We start from the raw sequence: 26,720 nt of genomic DNA on the forward strand, positions 1-26,720 counted from the left end.
TATATATATATATAAAATATATATATGGTAATATATTTAACATATATATATGTATATGTAAAACCAAATAACATAAATATGTATATCAGGACTCTGGATGAAGGTAACAGAAATCAACTTGAAGTAGCTTACAGCTAAAAAAGGGAATTTATTATATGGATAAAGCATTATCTCAAGCTGGAAGGCAGCCAGGTTTCAGGAAGCAAGTGGCATTGCGTATAGGTGTAATAATCTTCTCTCTGCGCAACCTGATTTTTCTCTCCATAGAACAAGTTTTATGCTATAGAGTTTTAACTTTTGTTGTTGTTGCTGTTGTTTTATTTGATTGTTTTAAATTTGGGGAATCATAGAGACCTCTGGACAAATGCCTTGCAAATGTCAAAGTCTACTCCGTGTTCACAAACGTATTTAAACCAGTGAACATCACATTTAAAAACTAAACAAACTATACAAGGAGAGTTTGAGACCTAGCCTATTAGTAAGTGTAGATTCAGTAGGGCATCTTGAGAGTTTATCTTAATTACTTACGGGAAGGTCCTTTTTACTTTTCCAGGAAATTATAGTGGTCATTTCCAATTGTATTGCTAATCAAAGGAGTGAAGAATTATACAGAAATCTTTTAAATCATATCTTTCAATTCATAACGCATTAAGCCTAATGAACCACTAAGCTGGTTTACCCTTATGAAAACAAATTAAGCTTCATTTTTCATGAAGGGAGACTGCATGTATTATGTCTACTAAACATTCTCCTGTACTAAAAGAGTGTGAGATGTTGAGATTTTTTTTGGTGAAATTCTTGAAGGAAGATCAAGTTTATGGACTTCGATTAGGGAAGGATAGTGTAGACCTCTATTATTGCATTAAACACACACACCCATACAACACAAGTAAATCTCAATGGTGGTGCCAGTAATTCATCCAACTCAAAGATACTTTAATGATAATCATAAACTATTAAAAAAATTAACTATTATGGTATGCAGGAAATATAGAGAATAGGAGAAATCATTTTAAACTGATCTAGGGATTTTGAATTTATATAAGGATTGAAAAATAAGACAATACCATCAATATCGTTTCAAAGAGTTCTCTTAAGATATAATATGAAAATATCAAACAGTTTTGATTTTGTTTTCTAATTGTTAATTAGTGAATTTGGCTTGGGCACTTTCCAAACATTCTGAAACATGTTTAAATAGCAGTAAATATATTTGCATAAAATTGGCTAAAAAAAGCAATTAGAACTTGATTAATATGTAAATTTAGTTCAGCACAAATACATCTATATTGAGTTTATGGAGTAAAACCTCTCTTGCTGTAATGGAAGCCCAGGTGTATTTGTTTACTTTAAAATTGAGCAAATTGGTTCATAAAATTTTTGATATGAGAAAGTGAATTTGTTTTATAATTCTACTACCAAAAAAAGACTTAAATTTTTTCATTTGTTAACAACTTAATTATATGACATTAAACACAAAATGAAACTAGTTTTTTCTAATATAGTTATCCTATAAACATATTTTCTTATATAGGAAATTTTCTTTACCATCTGGAATACAAGGTTAAAGATACCCACACAAATGATGTGAATAGCACACCTCCTATTAGAGCTGTGTAAATAGACTATTCCATTTGGAGAGAACATACAAGGCCGGGAATTTAAAATCCCAAGCCAGGAATGACTTCCATCATTGTCTTCCACTAATTATGTAGGAAGCCTTTTTGAGATTCACTACAAGAATTTGGCAGTTAAGCTCTAGAGGCTAATTATATTCCTCAGCCATCAGTCAGAAGGATTAACCAGTGGCTTTTAAATCTACATTGTAAAAATCCAGTTAAAAATAAGTCGTTTGGCAATTTGTTTTATTTTTATTACGTAAAATTCGGTGCCATACAAAAGAATAGAAGTGACATGCACAAATAATGATGAAATGAGTGCCTGTTACCAACCACCCAAACTGGAACTAGAACATTACCCGATGCTTGCAACATACGCTTCTCCCTGTCTTAACTCTTCTGCTCTGCCTCCCAAGAGGTAACCACTACCCTGAATGTTGTGTATTTTCCTGCCTTAGTCTGTCTCAGCTGGCTGTACCAAAATACTGCAGACTGGATGGCTTATAAGCGACAGAAATTTATTTCTGGAAGGCTGGAGGCTGGAAGTTCAAATTCAGGGTACCCCCATGGCCAGCATGGTCAGTTTCCATGTCCGGTGAAAACTGACTTCCCAGTTCATACATAGCCGTCTCTTCACAGTAACCTCACATGGTGGAAGTGGCTAGGGAGCCCTGTTAGGCTTCTTTTCAAATGACACTAATCCCATTCGTGAGAGCTCTGCCCTTGTGACCTAATCACCTCCCAAAGACTACCTCCTAATACTGCCACGTTGGGCACTGGGTTTCAACATAGGAATTTTGGAGGAACATAATCATTCAGACTATAGCAATCATTCTCTTGCTTTTAAAAAATAATTTGATCATGTGTATGTATTTCTAAGCAATGTCTTATTTAATTTTGTTTGTGAACTTTATAAAAATGATATTCTGCATGTCGTTTTCTGCCACCTGCTTTTTTCACCCAGTTTTATGTTTCTAAGATTCATCCAAAGATTATGTTCTAAGATTCATATGTTGTTGCATATGGCTGAAACAGTGTTTTATGACCTACTTTTTCCACTCATTCTTGTGTTTCTAAGCTACATCCTTGTTGCTGTATATCTGAATGACCTTGGGTTTTCCCTCTCAGCCAGAGTTTTATTACCTTAAAATATAAATAATAATAGTAATTACTACATAGAGTTTTTGTGAGCACCAATAAGTTATTGTTAGAGTTCCTTTTAAAAAAAAAAAGTGTGATGGTGTATTGTTTGTTCCCTGTAGGTGCCCTGGCTTTTTTTCTCTGGGATTTTTAAGGTCTTCACTTTTGACGTTGCACCATTTCGACTAGGTGTGGACTTCTCTATTTATCATGCTTGATATGTTCTGTGTTTTACCAATTGATTTCAATCAGTTCAGGAAAATCCTTGACCATTATGTTTTTCAATATTGCCTTCCTCCTATTCTGTCAATTCTTTCCTCCTAGAACTTAGATTAGATATATGTTGAACCTTGTTCTATCCTCCATGTCTTTTAACCACTCTTTCATATTCTCCATCTCCTATACCCTCTGTATAGATAATTTCCTCTGATAACAGTTTCCAGGTTATTAATCCTGTCTTTGGCTGTTTTTATTCTGGTTTTAACACATTCACTGAGTTGTTAATTTCAAAATTTGTATCTGTATCTATTGGCCAGAAAGTTCCAGTTGGTTCTTTTACTAATCTTTCTCATCATTTTGACAGTTTCTTATTTCTTAATCTATTTCACTCCGTATTTGATTTCTTTAAATGGTTAATAAAAGGTTTTTTTAGTAATCTGTAAATGACAATTCCAGTTCCAGTTCTTCAGTTTTTATAAATTCATTGTTGTTTCTGTTGATTCTAACTCATGGTGGCTTATATATTGGAGATTTTTTTTTAAATTGTGAGCTCATATTTTATAGAATTTAATTTATGGAAATCCAAGGACCCAAATTGGGAGTGGCTTTCCTCCAGGGAGTACTTGCCTTTGATTCTGTGAAGTGGCCTGGGATACAACTGATCAGAGATGTCTGAAGCTCCTCTTGCAGAACCAGGCTCAAAGCAGGCATCTCAGGTGTAATTCCCAGATGCAGGTGTGCCTTGTCCTGGGCGGGTACTGTCATTTGCCCATGGCAACTCTAGCTTTTATGTTCGCTTGTTGCTCTCTGTTCTTGTTTGGCTCACTTTTTTTTTTTTTCTTTTTGATCCCTTTCATGAAACCCCAGAAAAACTTTAAAATGCCTTATAGTTTTGGTTCACAGCAGGATTTAATTGTCTCATAGCTAATGGCCCTTCAGGTTACCTAGCTTTCCAGGTTGCCAGAAATAGAACACACGACATTTCTAGCTAGTAGCAATTCTTGGGTGAAAGCTGTGGAGGATTCTTCTATTAGTATAATGTTAAGCTTCTCCATTTACTAAAGTCCCTGCCACAGAACTTAAGTTCTGTGAGGAAGGAACACTCAATTGGAAACCAGAGATGTGAATTGTTGCCTGTGTTACCTCTGGAAAATCACTAACCCTGGATAAAGTATTTAGCTTCTCTGTTTCCATTTGTTGTCCTATAAAATGGGGATACATTTACCACCATACCTGCCCACAAGTTGTAAGAATAAAATGAGAAAGTGTTCTAATAAAAAACCTTGAAAAGTAGTTGAGGTGAGAAACAAAATATAATGATAATTATAGTAGCTAACATTTATTGAGCACTTACTATGTTTGGCAGTTTGCTAAGCTCTTTATAAAGCTCTCATTGGCTACTTAAAACAACCCAACAAGATGAGTACTCATATCATAGTTTAACAATTGAGGAGGGAACCCTCCTACACTGCTGGGGGAATGTAGTTTGGTGCAGTCATTATGGAAAACAATATGGAGATTCCTCAAAAAACTAAAAATAGACTTACCATAGGATCCAGCAATCCCACTTCTGGGTATTTATCTGGAGGGAACACTAATTCAAAAAGATACATGCACCCCAATGTTCATAGCAGCACTGTATACAATAGTCAAGACATGGAAGCAACCTAAATGTCTATCAATAGATAAAGAAGTTGTGGTATATTTATACAATGTAATAATACTCTGCCATAAAAAGAACAAAATAATGTCATTTGCAGCAACATGTATGGACCTGCAGACTGTCATTCTAAGTGACGTAAGCCAGAAAGAGAAAGAAAAATACTGTACGATACCACTCATATGTGGAATCTTAAAAAAAAAAAAAGAAAAGAGAAAAAGGACATGATGAACTCATCTACAAAACAGAAACAGATTCACATAGTAAACAATCTTATGGTTACTGGAGAAAGAGGGCGGGAAGGGATAAATTTGGGAGTTAGAGATTTCAAATTTTAGCCACTGTATGTAAAAATGGATTTTTAAAAAAGTTTCTTCTGTTTAGCACAGGGAACTATATATGTATCTTGTAATAACCTTTAATGAAAAAGGATATGAAAACAAAAAAAAATTGAGGAAACTGAGGCTCAGAGAGACTAAAAGTATAAGATGATGGAACCATTAATTAGGAGCTCCTTATTTTAGTCATGAAACGATCCAGTTCAGTTATTAGAAGGGTAGAGGATTCCTCAAGGTAAATTAAGTACTGCCATCTCTCAATTTCCTGGATGATTTTCTCTCAAGTAATGACAAGTGTTTTGCAAGGATGCATGCCCATCAAGATGCCTGCTGTGTTAAAACTTCCACCCTGAAGAAGTGATGTGTTTTTGATAAAAGCAGCTTAAGCTGTGAACACTCCATTGCAATTTGTACAGCTGTGTAATCGAAACTACTAAAAGGCAAGTTAATATATTATTCTACTCACAGAACTGCAGTTTGATTCCTATGACTTCTTGGCACATCTGTCTGGGATATAAATCCTAAGCAGACTGAGCAGTCACTTTCTAAATCTTCAAAATGCTTTACTAAGCAAAGTCTCAGTGTGGTTAAGGGGAGGGAAAAAATTAATAGACTCCCAAGTGAGTGGAGTTGTCTAGCTCACTGCAGAGTGTTTAGGGTAGGTGCAAACAGGACTGGGAATGTGAAGAAAGTGCACTTTGAGGTAGAGGATAGAACACAAGCCTGAAAGCACCAGAAGGTGAACTCTCTTGCCAGCTTGAGATAATTAAAGAGGGTCTTTGGGAAATGGGTTGCCCATGTTTGCAACATGTTTAATTTTTTGTTATTGGCAAGAGTTCAAATTGCATTTAAGTAGGCTTGATTAGAGATGCCAGTTATTACTGGCCTGCTCACGTCCCTTTCTAATAAAATCCCTGCCCACTGACCTTACTGAGTGGTCAGTGGGCCACATGGCCATGACCACACCTAACTGGACACCTGGTCCAAGGGAGTGGCCATAAACCATATCCAATGATGTATACTCCATGAACTTGGTTTAAAAAGAAAAGCAGAAGAAGTCAAATCTTCTCTCTTTAGGAACCTACAATAAGAGACACAAAGGGAATTTTGGTATATACTGAAACTGGAAGGCCATAAAAGTAGCTAGGGCGGCCACTTTTGTAGCCAGGTACAAGATGCGTTCGCTAAGAAGGCTGGTCCAGAGAGAGAGTGGTGCTGATTCGCTGAGAGGTCGGAAAGCCCCGAGAGAGATGATTCAGTAGCTGTTACTTAGTGCTACTGCTGCAGTTTCACTTCATATATGTTTTTTGTGTAAACCCTCCCTTTGACTTGTGTCTAAGTGATGAGTAACTTATCTCTAGTAGCTTGACTCCATCTCCGTTTCTTGCAACAAAAAGAGCCCAGTATGGATCAGACAATTCATCACTATTCTAATGCTGCTGTGGGTGTTAACACCCGGACTGTCTTCAAGAGTACCTGACTGACTTCGTGTTTTAGTAGGACTCTTGCATTGCAAGTGGCAGAAAGCCATATCAAACTGACCTAAAGGGAGGAGTTTATTGGAAGAACTGAAGACTGTGATGAAACAACCGAGTCTGGAGAAAGACAAGGATGCTCCTGGGCCTCAGAAACAACTGGAACCAAGGACTCAAGTCCTGTTAGAACTCTAACCCTACCTTTTGTCTCTGCTTCTCTCCCTCTTTTTTATTCCTTCTTCTTGCTGCAGACTAATGTTCTCTACATGATAGAAAACATGGCCTCTGAGCTTCCCAGTTTTCTACAGAGCTGTATGGTTTAGTTCTTAGGAAGCATGGGCCCCAAGTCAGGAGGGGGTGGTTTTGAATCCATAGTTAGCCATCAGGGAGATCTTGACCTTTAAGCTTAACCTTGACTTCTGAGTAACCTCTCTGAGCCTCTGTTTCCTCTTCTGTAAAATGGAGATTAAAAATAGGTGCCTACCTCCCAGCGTTGTTGTGAAGATTATATGTGATAATGTATGTAAAGCATTTAGCTCGACATCTGGCGCTCAATTACGTTAGTACTTATTATTACTTCCCTGCCAAATGCAAAACCAGAAAAGGTTTTTCCTTTGAGAATGTGTATCTTAGTATCTCTTGATACAAATACATTTACAGGAGAAAGGAAGGCAGGGCCTTTGGTGAATTTCTCCATCAGCAAGTTACAGGAGGTTGAATCGCAAGGGGCTAGGCAGAAGTAAGGTTTGCCAAGATCTGATAGTAGATTCCGACAGCTGCTCCTTTTAAGTGTCACTGGAGGGCCCTAACAGGCCTGGGGATTCTCAAGTAGGATCTAGCTCTGAAAGTCACTGCTAGCCAGGGCACAGCCACCCATGACCACTGGAGGGTGCCAGATGGTCAGGATGGGGAACTGGCCCAGGCAACTTGACTGCCCTAGGAGATTGTTCATAGAGAAAAGCTGAGAGAAGGAAAGAGGGCCGATAAAGAAGTGTGTGTCTTACTGGCTTATTGGAGGTACCATGTCAGTTGGGGAGCCGGGAAACGTGGGACAAGAAAACCCAGAGCCTCAGAAAATCTCTGGATGGGCTTGATCTGACTTGAAGTCTCAAACAACCAAGTCTCCCAGAGACCAGGCTGGAAAAGCAGGGAACTGCTAAAACATCAAGGCAAGAGGGCTGGGAGAGATTAAGAATCAGATCTGTGTTGAAGAACCTACACAGAAAGCAAGCCAAAGCCAAGACCAAGACACAAAGGGAGCCTAGAAATATGACCTAAGGCAAAGTCGACAGAGGGCAGGAGCTGTGACAGAGCATCTAGGCTGCTGTCTGGGTGGGATCTGCCCAAACTATCAAACCAGTTCAGGCTACACTGTTAGAATGATTATTTCAGCCTTAAAGTAAACTCTACTAATTAATTCAGTCATGGTCCAAGATAATAGATACTAAAACACAAATTTATTTAATGTGTAATTATCTGATGGATAAAATGGATTTGCCAGTTATAATCTAAACTGCTCTTCTTTCTGCACTGTCAGAAAATTCATTATAGAATAAAGTTACAGAAAAACAAATGAAGCTCTACTCATCAGAATTCCAGAGGTAATTTAAAATACATTTATTGGGTTTCAAAAGTATGGAGAATATTAAAAAGTATAACTAAAACAAAAAATGATTTATATTCCCGCAATTTAAATTGATCTTTAGTCTTATTTTAAATGTATAGTTTGTGAGTATATTCAATTTGGTATTCTGTCTTCTACACCTATCATCATTTTATAAGTATCAATGTAATGAAGTTATTTTTAATGACTGCATATGGGAGACATGGATTTCATGTGGAGGGACCATAAATTACTTTAACACTTTCACTGCTATTGAACATTTAGGTTGTTTTCAATTATAAATTATACTATGATAAATATCTTTTGTGCATGACACTGTGTTCACATTTCTAATTATTTCCTTAGAAGCTATTCTGGAAAATAGAGTTACTGAGTCAAAGAGCCTGAGCGTGTTAAGACTCTTGGTATATACGGTCAAATTGTTTTGCAGAAGTTTGGCCAAATCTACATATTTCTTTGTATTCTCATAGCATCAAATGTTACCTACTTAAGTAATGTGATCTTTGATCAATAATACTAACAAAGCTGTAGGGTTTTTTTCATATTTTTTAGTCATTTGTGTTTCATTTGTTATGAATTGTCTGTTTATATCTTTTACCTATTCTTCTAAATTTGGATCCCAGTGTTTTCTTTATACATTTATTTAAATACAACATTATAAAGATTTTAAAGTATATTAACCTTTTTTTCATATTAACTATTGGCATTTATTTTTATTATATTTTGGCTGTAGAAGATATTTCTTTTATGTAATTCAGTTTATTCATTAATTTGGCATTTCATCTATTAATTTAATGGTTATAAAGTTTTTCCTTATCTCTGAGATAAGGTGAATCTTCTTATCTTTTTATCCTATCACATTTTCTTTCAGTATTTTAAGATTTTTATCTTCTTATATATAAAACTTTAAATTAGTAGGATTTCCTTTTGAAGTGTAGTTATGGTGAGAATGCGTGTACTGTATATTAAGGCAAAGTGTTTATGACAGGCTCTATTCTTGTGAAATACAGCCACTGATCTTGGTGAAGGGATTTCATGGTGTTCAGGGTCTTGGCTTACTCCTGGGTGACTAGTTCTATCCTAGGTGCCTATGAACATCAGACACTGGATTGCCTCTGTTAGTTGTAAGCACAGGAGGATTTCCAAGAGTAGAGATGTTTTCTCTACTCCCTGGTACTTTGCAATAAGGAACCCACCTGGCCATTTCACTCCCTAGTTTGTAAGAGATAGTAAAATCAAAACACTCAAAGAAAGGGGCTCACGAGGTCTGTCTCAGCTGCTCCAGGCTCTAGTGGTCCGAGCACATTGTCACAAGATACTGGATACCTGTATCTGGTTTGATGCTTTCAAACTTCTAAGGTAGCAGTGATGATAAATGATTCCCATTCTCAAGTCAGGTGGTTGATATCAACTAGGCCAGCTTCCTCCACATAGACTGATTGTTGCCAGGCCATGACTTCCTAATATTTGGGCAACGTGGCCCTACTGCACTGTTAAAGGCATTGGTTTCAATGGTGTAGAACTGTTTGGATGAAGGTAAGTCAAAGTTGGGAAGGGGATATGCAAGTCTTCAACAGCTGGAATGTTTTATCTAACTCTGGATCTGAGAGAAACTGTCTCCTCCTTTTGAGAAGGTTAATTTTGGTCCAGGAAAGGCAGAGGCCTGTGAGAATTCCAGGAATAACTCAATGCCTTTGATAAGCCTGGCCGAGTAGAAAGTACAAGGCCACTATGTAGAAGTCCATGAGGATCTCTAACAGTTCTTGGAGCTGACCTGGAGTGGTGCTACTGCTCATGGTCAAAGAACCTGGTTTGTGGGCTCATGTCAGATTGGGGAAGTATCTCACGAGATTGTGCTGATAGAGCATGACCTCCAGGAAGTCATACAAGTTGCTGTTTGTTAAATGACTGAGACAGTGCATAGGCAACACGGCAGTGCCACGTATTTAGACTTACTCAATCGTAAGCAACCTTTCTTTCATTTTCCTTCCAATGAAAAATTGCAGAGAAGGTGCAGGCTTCTTAAAGTCTTCATTTTGTAAAGACCTGTGCTGGAAGTCAGAGATCAGTAGAAATAGACAGTGAGCTCAGATAGAGGACTTGTAGAAGTTGTAGTAGTTCTATAAGAGGCAGAATTCTCTATGTACTGCAAAGGGCACTGGGACTGAGATGAAGGAGAGGAAGAGAGTGATAAAACTGTCACAAAAGGGAGGCGGTCAGTGACACCCGCTGGAGGTCTCTGACTCTAACTCTGAAAAGAATATGCATGAAGGAGTGTCACAGGACATGAGAGCTGTTGAATGGTCCCACTTGTGCAGTAGAGAGGCTCCTATACATCTGTGTCCAAAAGCACTTCCCTGAAGTTCTCATGCTCAACCATAGTTCTGGAAACCGAGATCATGGGTGAGATAGAGTTTGGCTGGGGGCTAGGGTAAGGAGAGGCACAAGCTGTAACGGTGGCAGAAACCTGACAATGAGAAGAGGGAGTGGGTCTTCCAGGACGTGGTGGGGTCATGGGCCTCCATTCAGAGACAGAAATCCACGGGCAACACGTACATTGAATGTTCTCAATTTCTATCGATACTGCAGTGGCCTCATATCAGGTGGGAGAAAGACCAGCTAGACCAGAGAAAGCTGCCTGACCCCCTTGAGGCCATCACTGAAGACTGGAACTCACAAACCTGTGCTCCCCTGGTATGTGAAACGTCGTGAGCCTAAGAACCAGGCTACCCCACGGCTGAGGTCCTGCAGACTATCTGGTGGGGCTGGACCAGGCGTCAGTAAATAAAGTAGCCTTCCTTTTCTCCGACAAGCCCAGCCGCCCTGCCTGCTAATTGTGGAGCAAACAGAAAATGTCAACTAGTTAACTTGAAACATATGTCACTTTATTTGGCCAATTGTTTGGTTTAATTAACAGACACGCTTCCGGACACATTTGTCTCATTTATTTTCAGTCTAACATTGAATCTTAATTCAGTCCTTTTAAACGATGACAAAGGAATGCCTTTGCAATTTGCCTGTTTTCCTAAAAATCTTTCTATTACTATAAATAAATATATTTATATCTATAAATATATGAGACAGAACCATGGTTACTATTGAATACAACCATTGTCATTATTATGTCATCATAGTACATAGCGTAGTGCAGGGCTCGCAATTGGGAACCTGCTCCTAGGGCAATGTGTATGTTAGCCTTCCCTCTACCCTCCCACCTGGGCTTTCTGAAGTAGAGGTAGAACCCATTATGTCTCAATGATATGAATGACCATTTTTGTATGCGGGGATGACATGCTGTAACTATTCCTTCAGTAGATTTATGCTTCAACTTGCTTTACAGGCTGTAGTAGCCGTTTGCCCTAATTTATCAACATTCTGCCATTAGGGTCTGTATTAGCTACAGTTCGTCAGTTGTACACAAGGGAAACAGACTCTGGAAAACATGAGTAGGGAATTAATGTTTTAGAAGGATAGTGGGAAGCCGACAGAACTAATGGGAAAGCAGGAGAATCCTCCTAGAGAAGGACAGGAGCCAGGACATCTCTAGAGGTGTAGGTGGCAGGAAGCCCTTGACAGTCTGAGGGTACAGCTGCTGGGACAATGGGCGCCAACCAGATTTTCAGTGTCTAGGTCACATCATTCAGGATTCATGTCCCCGGAGAGCCTGTTTGCCTAGCTCCTTGAGCGTGGGAGAACAAGGCAGTCTGATTTATAGTCCCACCAAGACTATACACACGGCGGCAAGATAGTTTCCCAGTCAGAGAGCTGTTCCCAGAATAAGCCTGTGTGATACCAGGGCGCTAAGCCCCAGCTGTCCACGGTTCCTCTCGTCCTGAGTGTCCCAGGGACCTGCTGTCCTTCAGTGCTTCTGCAGCTCTCCTAGAGTCGGCTTTGAATTCTCACCACTCCTCCTGGTCACCAGGACCACCACCTGTCATTGTCCTCCACCACTGCAGCTGGGACTTTGGATGTCATGAAAAGGTTTCCTACAGTTATAACTTCTATAGCCAGTAGGCGAGACATTTTGCCTACAGAGAATTGATAGTTCTGTTTTTACGCCCCCAGAATGCCATGTGGATCCTTCAGGTTTCAGTTCTCCGAGTGAGCTCCGCAAGTGAGAGTATTTGAGTGCACTCCTCTGTAGCACCCTCAGGAATACTTCTCCCTGCCAGAACCGTCAGGATCCTAACCCGAAGCACTCTTCATCTTACTCTAACCAACGTCAGGGTGAATTCTTTTCTTCAGCCTGCTAGTCCCTGTTCAAAGGTTCTCCCAGGCTTATCCACCCACCCTACCCCTCCACTCAGTGTCCCAAAGTCTCCCCTACCATTTCTCTCATGAAATGAGGACTCCTGGTGTCCCAGAGAAATGCAAATGAGGTCCCTAATGTGACAGAGTTTAAGTGTCTGCGTATGATAGGGTGTGCAAGGCATGTACAAATAAGAGGCTCCATTTTGTGTTTGGGAAGCTCAGCTTAGATCATTGGCCAGGATACGTGGTGGGAGTTGGGATCATTTTAGTGGAGATGAATTGCTTGAAACTCCAGCTTGAATCCTGTAGCAACTGAAAGCAACTAGTCTGCCCACCACCACGTATGGGGACATTCTGATAAGAATCAGCACTGTGGGAATAAGGTCAAGAGTCCAGAGGACTCCCAGGGCTGAGGAATATGTGTTACTGGCACTAAAACTCTAAATGCTCTTTCCCACAGAAATACTGTTATAAATAGTGGTCAGGGTCTTTAGTAGTATTAAGGCAGTATTTAGGTACATTAGGATTCCGTGAACTTTTGTGCCTGGCCTTGAGGGCAGAGCCACAATTTGTAATATTGTTTCCATAGGAAAACTTGTTCCCAGTTCCAGACAACTGACCAACAAATAAGCTAATAATCTGGGAATTGCCTGTTTCGAGGCTTTTCACTGGTAAACACAATAGATTCATAGGCTTTCATAGTCAAACTGAAGTTTAGTCTGAGATTTTGGCTCTGAGCCCAGGAGTCCTCCTCTGGCCCTCTGTCCTCCTTGTGCTGAACATTTTGATTGAATTCCTCTTGGCCTCAAGAGTCCATCAGCACTGTTGTCTCTATTCCCAGATCAACCTGTTGGCATTTCAGTAAGGTAAAAGCTGAACACAGTCGGCCCTCCATGCCCACGGATTTTGCCTCCAAGGCTAGAGGGCCGACCGTGGGGCTTGAACATCCATGGATATTGGTATCCACGGAGGGTCCTGGACCCAATCACCCGCAGATACTGAGGGACAACTGTACCTCTGATTCTAAATTTTTAAGTGGAAACATTTCAGAATTATAAAAGGTATAAAGAATAGTGAATGCTTATGTACCCATCTTCAGAAATAAAATATCTATACAGTTGAAGCACCTGTAGCCTGTCCCTAATCTCATCCCATCTCCCTTCTATTCTAGAAGTAGTCACTTTCCTGGTTTCAGTGACTGTCATGGCCATGTAAATTGTCAACCATTCTATACATGTATACTGGGTGTCCCCTCTGCAGGAATGATAGAAATGTGGAGAGTGGGAAAAGACAGACTGGGGAATATGAACCAGGTGATCCTGGCCCTAATCCAAGTGTTTGGGGATCAGGACTCAACCCATGTTGTAGAGGTATCATTTTAGGAAATGGAAAAAAACAGTATGTATCAGGCCCATATTCTGGAAGCATGTAGAGAAGGCAGGCCAGGAAGAATCAGGACAGGGTGTCCCATGAGCTGGATTTGTCTATCCCAGCAGATGGTCTCTGTCTGGCAAGCACCGAATCAAGGCCAGGAGATTAGTAATCATGGAAAAGGGTAGGCAAGAATGGAGGAGTCTCACCAGAGAGGCCACCTCTCTGAGTCCAACATTTCTAGACTACAGGAACAGGGCAATAGTAGATAAAAAGTCCACTTACTCACTCATTCGGTCAGTCATTCATCCAACAAACTAATTCCTCTGTGGGTTACAGGCAATGTGTCAAGCATTAGAGGGGAGAAACGAGAATTTTTTAAAAATGGCCCCTGTTCTGAAGAAACTCAGATTAGAACTGGAGAGGACATATGAAGATAATTACAATTTAATATTGTAAATTAAAAGATAAATAGGGGCTTGACAGGGCTCAAGAGGCAGGCTGGGTCACATCAGACTCATACACTGAGTGTTAATTTAAGAAATAATCCAGAATGCAGCTTCTTAGGAGGCAGTAGAGGGTCTGGAGGCAGGGCGAAGATCTCAGAGATGTCCTGGGGCAAAGGAGAGGATGCGGTGGGGGAGGTCAGAAACTCAAATTCAGTGGGTGACGATGAATCAGGAGCAGGCAGATATCTGGAATGGAACAGGAGTTCAGGCAATGGACAGATGGGACGACTGTCACCGTGTGCGTACAGCTCCTCCTTTAGCTACCGTTCTAGATACCACCTTCCTGACACCACAATTTGGAATCCACAAACCACCCTAACCCCCTACTTCTGCTTCTCTTTACCCGACCAGACATTTATTTTGGTCGTATGGAACTCCTGTCGGTGAACAAATTCTACTTTCTCCACTTCTTCACGGAACAATCTATAGTGAACACCTCTTGGAGGATCTTCCCAGGTCACAAAGACCTTCATAGCACCTCTCCTCACCCATGATGGTTACTCCCCCAACCCTCCACTACCACCGGCGGCAGAGAGCTAGAGTTAATTTCGGTTACATGCAACCAGAGACCTAACCTAGCTAATCTCCCACCACCTTGTAGCCTGAACTGAAACCTGGCTTCCCCCTGAGGTTACCACTTCCCCTGCAGTCCTTTCAAGTAGAAGCTATTTATTCCTCCTTGCCTCACACAGAGAGAGGCACTAGCAACATTCTTTGCTCCCAAAGCTAGACATTGCTTCTGAGCAGCAACAGGCATGAAAAACCCGCCCCACTGAGATCCACGCTGTTCAACTAGTAACCGTCTCTCCTGTCATCTACCAACGTGGTTATACCCTCACATTTTGTTAAGTGCCTGGCTTATTTCTTCATCCTCTGGGGAGGGGGATTTCGCTGAGTCTGTGGAACCCCTACTCAGTGGCCAGCTCCCTTGACCTTTCAAATTTAACATCTTCACCTCCAGTTTATTTCAGTGTACTCCTGTGCCATACCCTGTACTTTGTCACTGCTGGTACAATTCCACCGTGGAAAATGTAAACTATTACTATGACTACCCGTTCAGCTCTCTCCTCTGTCACAATCTGATGGATTGAAGCATCTACAGATTTTCAGCTGTGTTTTCAGCCTGTTGGATAAAACTTTTCACTTGTTTCCTATTAGCTTTCCCTTTCATCCCCTGCGATCATTGCAGACCTTCACTGCTCTTTCCAAGCTCCACACAATCAGGGAAACTCTGTTCATTTATTCATTTATTCATTTATATCATTCAGCAAATATTTATTCCACACCTGTTATGTTTCAGGTACTGTGGCTACAATGGCATATCTTAGCCAGTGAGGAGCTCATAGTCAAGAGGACGCCAATCCAGTAACCACACACATAGAACATAATTACAAACCATGATAAGACCTGGGGGTGGAGCCGGGAGGTAGAAAGGGGCATTTCAGGAAGAAGAAAAAGCATGAGCAAAACTCTGAGGCAGAATGGAGTGTGGTCTGAGGAAATGAAACAAAAAAGATCTATGTGGTTGGAGACAGAAAACTATAAAGAGAAGGTGCAAGGTGAGGCTGAGTGAGGGGAGTGACAGGGTAAAATCTGCATTTGGAAAAGATCCCTTTCAGGGGATGAATACGTGAAGCCTAGGGGCTTTTTCAGGGCAGTACCACTGTTCTGCATGATATCTCCTGATGGATGCATGACAATATGCATTTGTCAAAATCCACATTAACTGTATAGCACAAAGAATATGAACTATGGGCTTTAGTTAATAATAGTGTATTAACATTGGTTCATCAATTGTAACAAATGTGCCACACTAACGAAAGATATTAATAATAGGAAAAGCTGGAGTGGAGTAGAGAGGGGTATAGGGAATTCTCTGTACTATGTGCTCAGTTCTTTGTAAACCTAAAAGTGCTCTAAGAAATAGATTTCTTATTTAACTTTCTATTTAATATATAATGTAAAATATTTTTATTTAATAAAAAATAAATAAAGAGGATGGGGAAGACCACTGGCTGCTGTGACGAAAGTAGATTGGAGGCAGAGGAAATATGGCAAAACCATAAAGTTGTGTCAGAAGTCGAAGCAAGAGAAGATGCAGCTCAGACCAGAGCGGTTATGAAGAAAAGGGAGCGAAATGGACAGGAGATGGTATTGGCAAGACGTGGTGATAGACTGGATATGGGTTGGGGATCAAGGGCCACTGAGATTTCTGGCTTTCTCAACTTGACGATTAAGTGAGGATCTAGGCCAATTTTATCAACACTATCACTACTTTCTAGGAAACCACTGAACACATAGGTTCTCAGCATGCACGTAAATCTGATGCTCATACTTAAGACGTTTCATTGTCTGCTTTTCCGCTCTCACTGTGATCGTTCGCCACCAGACCTTGTTTAAAAGAGAGATCATCCCGTGAGTCCTGTTCTTGCTTCAACCGTTAATTAAAGTACAAGGTTACTTGGCTTTTCTGGGCCTTAGTACTTCCACCAGTAACACAAGAAAGCTGAACCAGTTGGCCTCTAAAGAGTAGTGCAGAGTGGGGGCGTGGATGCCAGTGGTCTCTAGCAGCCAGAGGTCTTCCCGAAGTACTCTTCATGCCGGTCTCTGCCCGACTCCTGGGTGAGTGCCAATGTCTCCTGTTTGGTGGTTATTGTTCGCCTGCTCATGGCAGAGTTACAGTTCCTGGAGCCCTGCTTGTGTCCCAGGACAGTGGCTGGGGTCAGCATGTACGGTCGTAACCTCAAGTAACTATGGACCAGCATCAAATACTTCTCTCTAAGTCAGGTTTGGGACCCAATACCAGACGGTATCAAAGGAACTTTAGTTCCCTGTGTGTTTTTATTTCAAAATCAAGCTTATCTTCAGACAGCAGAACAAATGTGCCAGTATCCTGTTCCAAAACCCAAAATACACAAACTCCCAGGAACCACCAGCCCTTTAGTCAGTCTGCCTTCTAGAGAACGCTGTTACTATTCAGCACCCCTGGGATTTACCTCTTTTCCAGCCACATCAGTAACACAACACAGCACCTATAGCCAGTTAAGCCATGCCAACTGTGTTGCCAACCCATGTAGGGCGCTGCCCCTCAATCTGACTTTCTCCATATAAACGCCTATCTGTGGGTCCCAGCAGGGAAGCTCTAGGTCACATGCTATGGTTGTGGCTGTGGTGCCTTTGCATACCATGGCTTGTCTAAAACATTTCACTGAAAACACGAAGGCCCTGAATCTGGCATGAGAGCCAGCGCTACGTTGAAACCTATGGCACTCAGGCGCAGACTGAGGACTGTCTCAGAGAATTCAAAGGCCTCTTGCTCCTGCCACTTCTTCCAGCCAGCCCTGGGAAGCACACTGCATGGATTTGCTCCTACCCAAGGCTGACACCTTCCTTGGAAGGAACCTGGCAGAGTTCCCCTAAGCCTCACTCTGGCCATCATTTGAGTGACAAACCCTGCCCTGTGTTATGTTCAAAACCACTCCTGCCCTCTGCCCTGCTTCCTCCTCAGAGTCCCTGAATCAAATAAGTGCCCTCTAACTTTCCATCTTGTAAATGAGAAAGTTCCCTATAGATGAAGTCTTTCCACATTTAGATTACTGCTCTGGAATGTAAGGTTTATCCCCCAATAGTAAACTTATCAACTCTGTATGTCTGCTACACTATAATTTCTTCCTTCTATGGGAAGCTTAATAATTTGGGTTAAATTGCAGGTTGCTGGCCAGCCACTCCATTACTTGTCCTTGGTCAAATGCCAACTCTTAGTCCAATCAGCTCTGTCTGGACGTTGGAGAAGAGGGAGTGTCTTAGTAATAAACATGACAGCCTGTTGCTGCTGCTCCTGAAAGCAGATACTCAGGCCATAGAGTGTCCAGTAACTAATCCCTGGGACTGCTTTAAACAAATTATCTGAGGCAATCAAAATCTACCTGAAGCACTGTTATGATTATTTGATTGATGTTTCTCTCTCTGACCGAACAATAATCAGCATGGGGGCACACAGTAGGAGCTCAACAGGAATTTTTCAAATTAATGAAAAAAATGCACGAATAAAGCTGAAAGGCTATAAGGTTAAGAGAAGTTGGGGAAGTCAGGAGAGAGCTTGAATGAGTCAAAGGTTTGACTGAGTCAAGTTATGAGTAACCCAGGTTATGAGTAAGCAGAACTTATGATGCAGAAAAGACACACAGAGTAGATTAAGAAAGCCAGGCAATAGTGAGTGGAGAGTGTGGCAGACACAGTGGGAGTGGCTGAGTCACTCAAGAGTAAAGATTCACAAAATCTGTGGCTAAGGTCTTGGAACTACCTTAAATCCATGGCCACCCTCCTATTCCTGTTCTTCCTGATCCTGATTGCTCATCCTTCCCTGTGTTTCCAAAAATATGTATCTTTGTACAAATCATTTATTAGTAAAGGTAACTTGAGTGAATTGTCACTTCTTGGAAGTTTCTGCTTTGGGGATCCTGAGGCTAGCACTTGAACTCCGAGGAGTTCAGTTATTATTTTTGCCGTGAAGCACATTCTTCCTCTGTGGTCAGCCCCCTATGGAAATGTCCTGACATGCATGAAGTCAGAGTGGAAACATAGCCGAGGCTCAGTCTACAATTCCTGCCATCCATATCTTATTTTTTCACCCTGCATTTCAAGAAAGCCCTCCTATCTCCCTTGGGCTAGGGCGGCCAGATCTGCTTGGCCACATCTGCCTTTTAAAATGGAAGATTAAGAGGAAAAAGTAATTTGACTTCAGAAGAATATTTGTGAGGTGTTACGAAGATCATTTTCATCATAGCGTGAATATTTACTGCTTGATTATTATGAATCATCAATTGGTTAACTGGACGGCCATGCTGTCAATTATCCCCATGGTCCTGAGCCATTATTGGTGCCGGTAGATATTGGTTTCTATTGCTGCTGTAACAAATGATCACACTTTTAGTGGCTTAAATGACAGATTTATTATCTTACGGTTCCGTTGGTTAGAAGTTCAACACAGGCCCCACTGGACTAAAGTCAGGATACCATCAGGGCTTCATTCCTTTCTGGAGGCTCTCGGGAAGAATTTGTTTCCTAGCCTTTTCCAGCTTCTACAGGACGCCTGCATTCCTTGGCTTATGGTACCTTCTCCCATTTTCAAAGGCAGTAATGGTGAAGTTGAGTCCTCTTTACATCACATCCCTCTGACCCTCCAGAGTCACATCTCCCTCTGACTGACCTCACCCGGAAGAAGTTCACTGCTTTTGAGGACTCCTGTGATCATTTGGGGCCCACCTGGATAGTCCAGATTAATCTCCCCATCTCAAGGTCATTAACTTAATCACATCTGCAAAATTCCTTTTGCCAAGTAAGGTAGCAAACTTATTTAGCATATTCACAAGTTAGATGGATTAGGACTTGGGCATTTTTGAGAAGCAATTATTCTGCAGTTATACACTGTAGTTACAAATTCTTTTATGTTCTTATCAGAACATCTGGGATTCAGATAGCAGTAAGAATGTCTAAAAAGTTCAAGTAGGTTTCTAGATCGAGGGAAATTTACAATAACAAATACAAGGTATGGCTTTGTTCACTAAAAATCAGCAGAAAGGAAAAAGAATTCCCACCTATTGAGTGCCATCAGCTTCACTGTGTCTAGCATAGTGAAACACGTGTTTCACTCAGTTAACTTTCACAACTCTTTCAAGTAAATATTGTCTCCATTTTATAGTTGGGGAAACTGAGACTCAAAGTGGTCTAATAATTTGCGCAGTCACACAGCTGTTAAGTGGTAAAGCTGGAATTCGAACTAGATTTGTCAGACACTAAAACCCATGTACTTTTCACAGTGTCACTCGGCCTCCCAAATTTCCTGTGGCACTTAGCTCATCTATATAAAAATTGATACACCGCCAGACAAAAGATTCCTTCAGGGGCTTTAAGATTGACATTCTTAGACTCTTTATACTTGGCACACTAAATATTTTTCGCAGAAAGAGACCACGGGTAATCCTACCATTTTATTTGTTGGGGGAGGTGGTAATTAGGTTTATTTCTTTATTTTTAGAGGAGGTACTGGAGATTGAACCCAGGACCTCATGCATGCTAAGCATGTGCTCTACCACTTGAGCTATCCCCTCCCCTCCTGCCATTTTATTTATCTAGGAACGTTGTGGACCTGAGGACGGCCCGTGGGGATTTACTGATCAGATCTGCGATCTAGTCAAGTCCTCTTTTTCCATCAATGACACTCAGATAAACCTGCATCCAGTGTTTATCCTGCATATCCAAGGGCAGTGAAGATAGACCTGAAATACTTCTCCAGAGAACTTTGTCAAGTTTTACCCCCCACTCCTAACCAACCAGTCACTATTACCAGCAAGACTACAGACCAGGCTCGCTACAGATGCATTCTCACCAGGGTAAGGAAACTAATGGCTGTTGAGGCTAAGACAGTGTGTTGCTTCCGTATTGAGAGTCCTTCTCTGCTGAGTCTGGGTACTGTGTGTTCTCCCTCCAACTCTGCCTCTTCCACATTGCCTGTGACCCTCTCTGACACCAGCTGTTTGTCTGTTCAACAGCTCTCCTCCCTGCAGATTGTTTACATGTACTTTGGTCATCCTATCTGGTTCTGCCCTCTGATATTTATTTACTCACTCTTGACTTCTGTGGATTAATTGGCCTTTGTCTTATTGCTGTTCAAAGCATTGCACTTCTTATTACTGCCTTGTTCTCTCAGCTTCAGCCTGCTGCCACATCCAACGTGCACGCAATTTCTTTCTAGAATCCTGTGTAGGTAGACTGGACATAGACTTCTTTGGAGCCAACTTCCCTTAGGCCCTTCCATAGTCAACAGCCATTTATTGAGATCAGCAGTGTATTAGGACTGTGACTTTTTCTTGATTCTATCATTTCCCCAAATATTTGTGTTTTTTAATGCATAATGTGATCTTGGTGCTTAATTTGTATTCTTGAATTGCATTCTTCTGCACCTCCAAATGTGCTTTTTTAAAATTAGTTTTTAAAATTCTTATTTTTTATGGAAGTATAGTCGATTTACAGTGTTAGTTTCAGGTGTACAGCAAAGTGATTCAGTTATACATACATATATATATATGTATAAATATATATATATTTCAGATTCTTTTCCATTACAGCTCAATACAACAAACTGAATATAGTTCTCTCTGCTATACAGTAGGTCCTTGTTATTTATCTATTTTATATATAGCGATGTATATCTATTAATCCCAAACTCCCAACCTATCCCTCCCCTGCCTTTTCCTCCCGGTAACCCAGAATGTGCTTCTTTGATGAATTTATTGTTTATGCCTCTCTTGGTGGACACTCATAGAAAGGGATTCATTTGTGTACTTCGCAGCAAATGCATTTTATTTTTCAGGTCAGCTGAACTCCTTAACGCTATTCAGTAACTGGAAAGGAGGATATCTTACAACAGACCTTCCAACAATAACAACAAGCATTTATTAAGTAGTTCATATAAGCCTCACATAATGTTACTTCATTATCTTCACATAGTGTTACTTAATCTTTCCTACAACTCTGTAAGACTAGATCACTATTTCACAAATGAGGAAACAGGCTTAGAAAGGTCAAGTAACTTGTCCAAAGTCTCCTAGCTAATAGGTGATAGATCCAGAAATTTGAACTTACTTTATCAGTTTCCAAAATGCAGATTTCCACTACCCTTTATCACTGCTGTTGGTTCAGATCTTAGTCTGCAACATTTTAGGAAAGAGAATATCAAACAGCCAGGTAAACAGCAAGTAGTACCATGGAAACAAGGGAATTTTGCTTACTCTCTCCTGACAGGATAAAATGGAACAAAGGTGGCCATGTAGGGTGGTATCCTAGAGGGACCAGGAGAGAGTGCCTATTACTCTCACTGTCCTAGAGCGGGGCCAAGGTGTAGAGCCAATATGGTGGGAAAGCAGGGGGAGCCAATTAATAAATAGGAGCAAAAGGGGCAGAAAGGACTGTGGCCTGGAGGAGTTCCTGGTGTGGAAGATGGCCACTAGTGGACTTTGTTATAAGACTCTCATGGCAGTTTGCATGGGTTTACCAAGTATAATAACATAGTCTGGAAGGGAATAGACTAGAACAGGGGCAGAATCAGAGAGGGTATATTGTGACTCCAGCAGCAAAGGAATGCTCTTGAGTTCTGAGGCATTAGGCTTGCTAGCTTCTAGTTGCTCTTGTTTTTTCTCTGAAGGATTCCCCCTCCCCTAGCCCACAGGAGGGTGGTGGTGACTGAAGGAGAGGGGTATGGTTGACCTGGGAGGGGTCAGGAGGTTGTTGGTTAATGTGTGGAATTTCTCACCCATAACAGTGGGAGATGCCCAAATCATAGATGTCTGAGAAATGTTAAAGGAACCAAATTCCTAGAAGCTAGAAGGAGAGCCTGGAGGTAGGATATGAGCGAGGGATGTCACTCAAACGAAGAGCCTAGAAAGGGAGGCTGGGTAGAGTAGTGGAAAGATTATAGAATTTTTGTTTTAAACAGCACAGCCCTTTCACAGTTCTTTCTCAATCTGTGGAGACTGTGAGGGCCCTACACACAGCTCATTCCCGTGCTCCATCCTCTATCAAATCCACTTGCGCTGTCCCGATGGTCTCCATTTCCACCCTGGTGTCCTGTACCTAGCCTCTGCTGCTCTGCCCATGTCTTTGGCTAGGTAATTCACTAAAATAATCTCCTCGGTCCTCTATTCCAGCTTCACCCCTTGTCCAGATTTGCCATGACCCCATGCTCTGCAGCCTGCAAGCTGTCTTATCCAACCAACCTGGTTAATTCATCCCAGGACATCCCCCTGAATCCTTCTTGGAGGCCCACAGTGATGTTCCTTCCATTCCACCTGGGAACCTGTATAGTGTTGGCTGTGTGCCATACCACTGATCACATCCTGCCAAACATCGTGATGTTCACTTGGAGGTTGTGGGGAATGTTTCCATTACAGCAGAGAAATCTGTAGGAGTTTTTTTACGTTAATAGGAATTGCCAGGTTTTCCAAAATGGCTAGTAGAAATACAGGAAACCCCATTTACCCAGCCACTAACCTTGAGTGTCCTTCACAACTACATTTTTAGGAGAAAGCAAGGAAGTTTTTCTTTCTGTCACTTCATTCACATATACCATATATAGGAAAATACATGAATCTTAAGTGTACAGCTGGACGAATTTTTGCTAAGTGAACACACTAGTTTAATCAGAACTCAGATTAAGAAACAAAACACTATCAGTGTCCAATCCTCTCATATCCCCACCTGATTACCACTCCCCTTATGGTAACCACTTTTCTGACTTGTAACGACATTGATCTGTTTTTTTTTCTGTTTTAGAATTTCATATGCATGGAATATATGTTATGTCTTCTTTTGTGTGTGGCTTTTCTGTGTTTGTAAGATTCATTCATGTTGTGCATTGCAGTAGTATTTTTTCATCATTATATAGTGTATTATATGAATATACTTCTCTTTATTCATTCCACTGCTGTTGGACATTTGGATTATTTCCAGTTTTTTGCTATTATGAATAGTCCTGCTATGAGCATTCTTGTATGTATCCTTTGGTGAACATGTGTGTGCATTTCTGTTGGGTATATATCTAAGAGTAGCATTGTTCGGTGAAAGTATATGCATGTGTTTGGTTTTAGTAGCTACTGCTGAACAGTTTTCCAAAATTGTAACCAAGAATTTTTTTTTAAAGAAAAAAAAGAATATATATATTTTTAACCCTTCCTAGATCTCTTGGAGCCAGAAGGAAAGGGGTGCAGAGGCAGGCAAGTAGAAATTTGGCAGGCAGTGCCAGCAAATGCAGGTTAAAGCAACTCTTCCGTCTCCTCTGCCATTGTTTATGTCAGGTGGTTTTTTTTCCAAAGGCACAGGACTTGGACAGTAGATGCCACCCAGCTGCAGTTGGCTGGTGGAATTCTGCAATACTATGGCTTAGTATGAAGACTCTCAGTTAAGTCAATATAGGACACCAAGCCAGGGGAGTTAGAACAACTGAAAACTGGGCAAGAGGTCAATGTCCATGCAGCCTGCAAGAGAAAGTAGAGTCCAGTGAAGAAAGAAATGGGATTGACACAAAGAAAGACAGAGATGCAAATATCTAACTGGCAAATAGGGCCAAGAATCCAGGATGAGGAGAGAAAGAACAAGCAGGTGAAGAGTGAATGGGAGCAGGTGTGTGGTTCATGACTGGCCTTTATACACCAGCCTAGGAGTTGAAGGAGAATGGTCAACCAAGTTTAAAGAGATGAAAACAAAACAAAACAATCTCATTCTAGTGAAAACCAAAGCTGAGTAAGCTTTGTCTGGAAATGTCTTTTGAGGATAATTGCAACCTTCTGGGAACTTGAGTGGAGAATGTGGGGGTGGAACAAACATAAGAGTTTTCTGTCAGAGCTGTAGTGTTTGTGTAACGCACGTCTCCCCAGGCCACTCGAGTCTGACAGTACAGTTGGGTAATATGGATGGAAGCAGCCTCCACAAGGCGATTGTTGGAAGCTCAGGTCCCTTCTGTATCTCTGAAGGATACGGGGGGAAGGGAGGTTTGACATGCATTTCTGAGTGGCTATTCACTGACTCATGTCACTAACCACAGCCAGTGTGCAGCCACTTCTCTGCTGAAGTCGAGAGAGATGCCTTCCTCCCACCTGGTCCATAATCAAGCCACAAAAAAGGGTGGCTTTGGGCCCTGTTTCCTTGGTGCCTTTAACGGTGCAGCACTTGCATTTGACTTTGTTTTTCACTTGAACAAAAAACGGATGGCAGTGTGAGTGACTTCACAATGCACTGTACTTAGATACCATCTCTCCTTACTGACCTTCTCCACCCCACCCCTGTAATTCCTAATACTTACAAACTGTGTGACCTCAAACAAGTTACTCAGCCTCTCTAGTGTTTAATTTTCTCATGGGTAACATGGCAAGAAAAATATCTGCCTTTCAGTGAGGATTAAATGAGATTCCATGTAAAGGGTCTAGGGAAGGGGAAATTCCACGGTTTCTTCCTTATCACCCTTGGTGTTCCTCTGCCTCCATAAGAGTAGTAGTCAATCTGTAGTTGCTTAGATTCTCGGTCACAGACCAGGCCATTTTTCCCGGCAGTTAAGGTCACGCGTGATGTGCTCGGATTACGCACGTGGGTATGGATCCCTCTGGGCTCTTCTCCCTTGGTCCCTATGGGACTGAGTGACGCTGATCGCAGGCTTAGAGAGAGGGAACAGCTAGGCTATATTTACACTGTGAAGGTGCAGCCTGGTTCAGCCAGTGTCCGTTTTGATTAGGCAAGGTCCTTGCTGTCCTGGTGGTTAGATATTTTTAATGTTGCCCCTGGAAAATGTCCTGTAAGCCTCCAGTTCTAGGCATGTGACCTCAGACCACCTTACCAGAGAGCGCAAGCCTAGCTAAAATTCAGGTTTACTTGTTGTCTTTAGCTGCTGTCTCCCGCGTATATTTCTTCCTCCAGACCTTGAAGGTTGGGGCATGGCTGTGCTCTGAGGTAGGATTCTGATTGGTCTTAAGCCTCTTGATCTAATATTAACTAATGGGACTCCAAACCAACCATAACATCTAACATTATTAATATTAGTAATATTTTGGTTAATTATTACTACTTAATAAACCACTCCAAAATGTAGTGGCTTAAATCAAATCAACAGTCTTTTTTTTTTTTTTTTAATTTCTCATGATTGAGTGGGCTGACTGGTTGGTGCTCTGCTGGTCAGTTCCATTGGTCTCATTTGGGTGTCTCACATGGTTGTAGTCAGATGGCAGCTGGGGCTGGAATCTCCAGGGTTACTCATATGTCTGACACTGTGTCAGGAATGTCTGGAAGGCCAGACTGAACTGGGATGCTAGCAAGGCAATACCTCTCCTTCTCACTGTGTAGTCCCAGGGCTGCTTCCTCTTATCAAATGGTGCCCAGGGTTCCTGAAAGCCAAGAAATAGAAGCTACCAGACATTCTTAAAGCTTAGACTTGGAACAGACACAGTGTCACTTCTGCCATTTCTAACCCTTAAAGCCAGTCAAGGTCCAGCTCTGAAGGAAGGGCAGGGACTACATAAGGGTATAAGTGCTGGCCAATATGGTTGGTTGGGGGTCACCAGTATAACTGACTTCATAAGAAATATCAGTGTCAGTTTCATTTGCAGTCTTTCCATTTAATAAATGTCCACCAGGATTTACCTCTCTCTCCATGCAGGAAAAGTTTTTTCTACGTATGGTACAATCTCCATAAAGTGTTTCCTGAGATTTGAGGGTCTTAGTCTGTAGGACTAGTCTTACACCCCGACATATCCAGTTACTGTCTTTTGGATGTAGTTTAACTTACAGTCATGCAAGTAAAGCCTCTGTTGACCCACCTTCTCAAATTTAACCTCACAGGGTTCTGTGAAGGATTAAATGAAATCATCTATGCAGACTGCCTGGGACCACATGTCAGTAAGTGCTCAGTAATGGTAATTATTATTTTGTTATTAGTAGGATCCCTAAGGTATTGGGCTGGCCTTGGTAAAAA

The 26,720-nt window shown here is 41.3% G+C and overlaps 2 long non-coding RNA genes across 4 annotated transcripts in view; one reads left to right on the forward strand and one right to left on the reverse strand.

Annotated features, from left to right (window-relative positions):
* LOC107034924 (uncharacterized) overlaps nucleotides 1-26,720 on the forward strand; it is a 131,386-nt gene that overhangs the window by 99,588 nt on the left and 5,078 nt on the right. For all 3 annotated transcript variants that reach the window (XR_012060170.1, XR_012060169.1, XR_004193251.2), the window contains 3 exons: nucleotides 10,665-10,769; nucleotides 20,342-20,598; nucleotides 26,588-26,644. This is a non-coding gene — a long non-coding RNA (uncharacterized lncRNA). The remainder of the gene's footprint in view (nucleotides 1-10,664; nucleotides 10,770-20,341; nucleotides 20,599-26,587; nucleotides 26,645-26,720) is intronic.
* LOC140686391 (uncharacterized) lies at nucleotides 14,127-21,952 on the reverse strand. Its single transcript, XR_012060171.1, has 2 exons — nucleotides 21,851-21,952; nucleotides 14,127-14,392 (listed from the first exon to the last, which is right to left on the reverse strand). It is a non-coding gene; the product is annotated as an uncharacterized lncRNA (long non-coding RNA).

This window comes from Vicugna pacos, chromosome 16 (assembly GCF_048564905.1).
Source record: "Vicugna pacos chromosome 16, VicPac4, whole genome shotgun sequence".
Taxonomy (NCBI): domain Eukaryota; kingdom Metazoa; phylum Chordata; class Mammalia; order Artiodactyla; family Camelidae; genus Vicugna; species Vicugna pacos.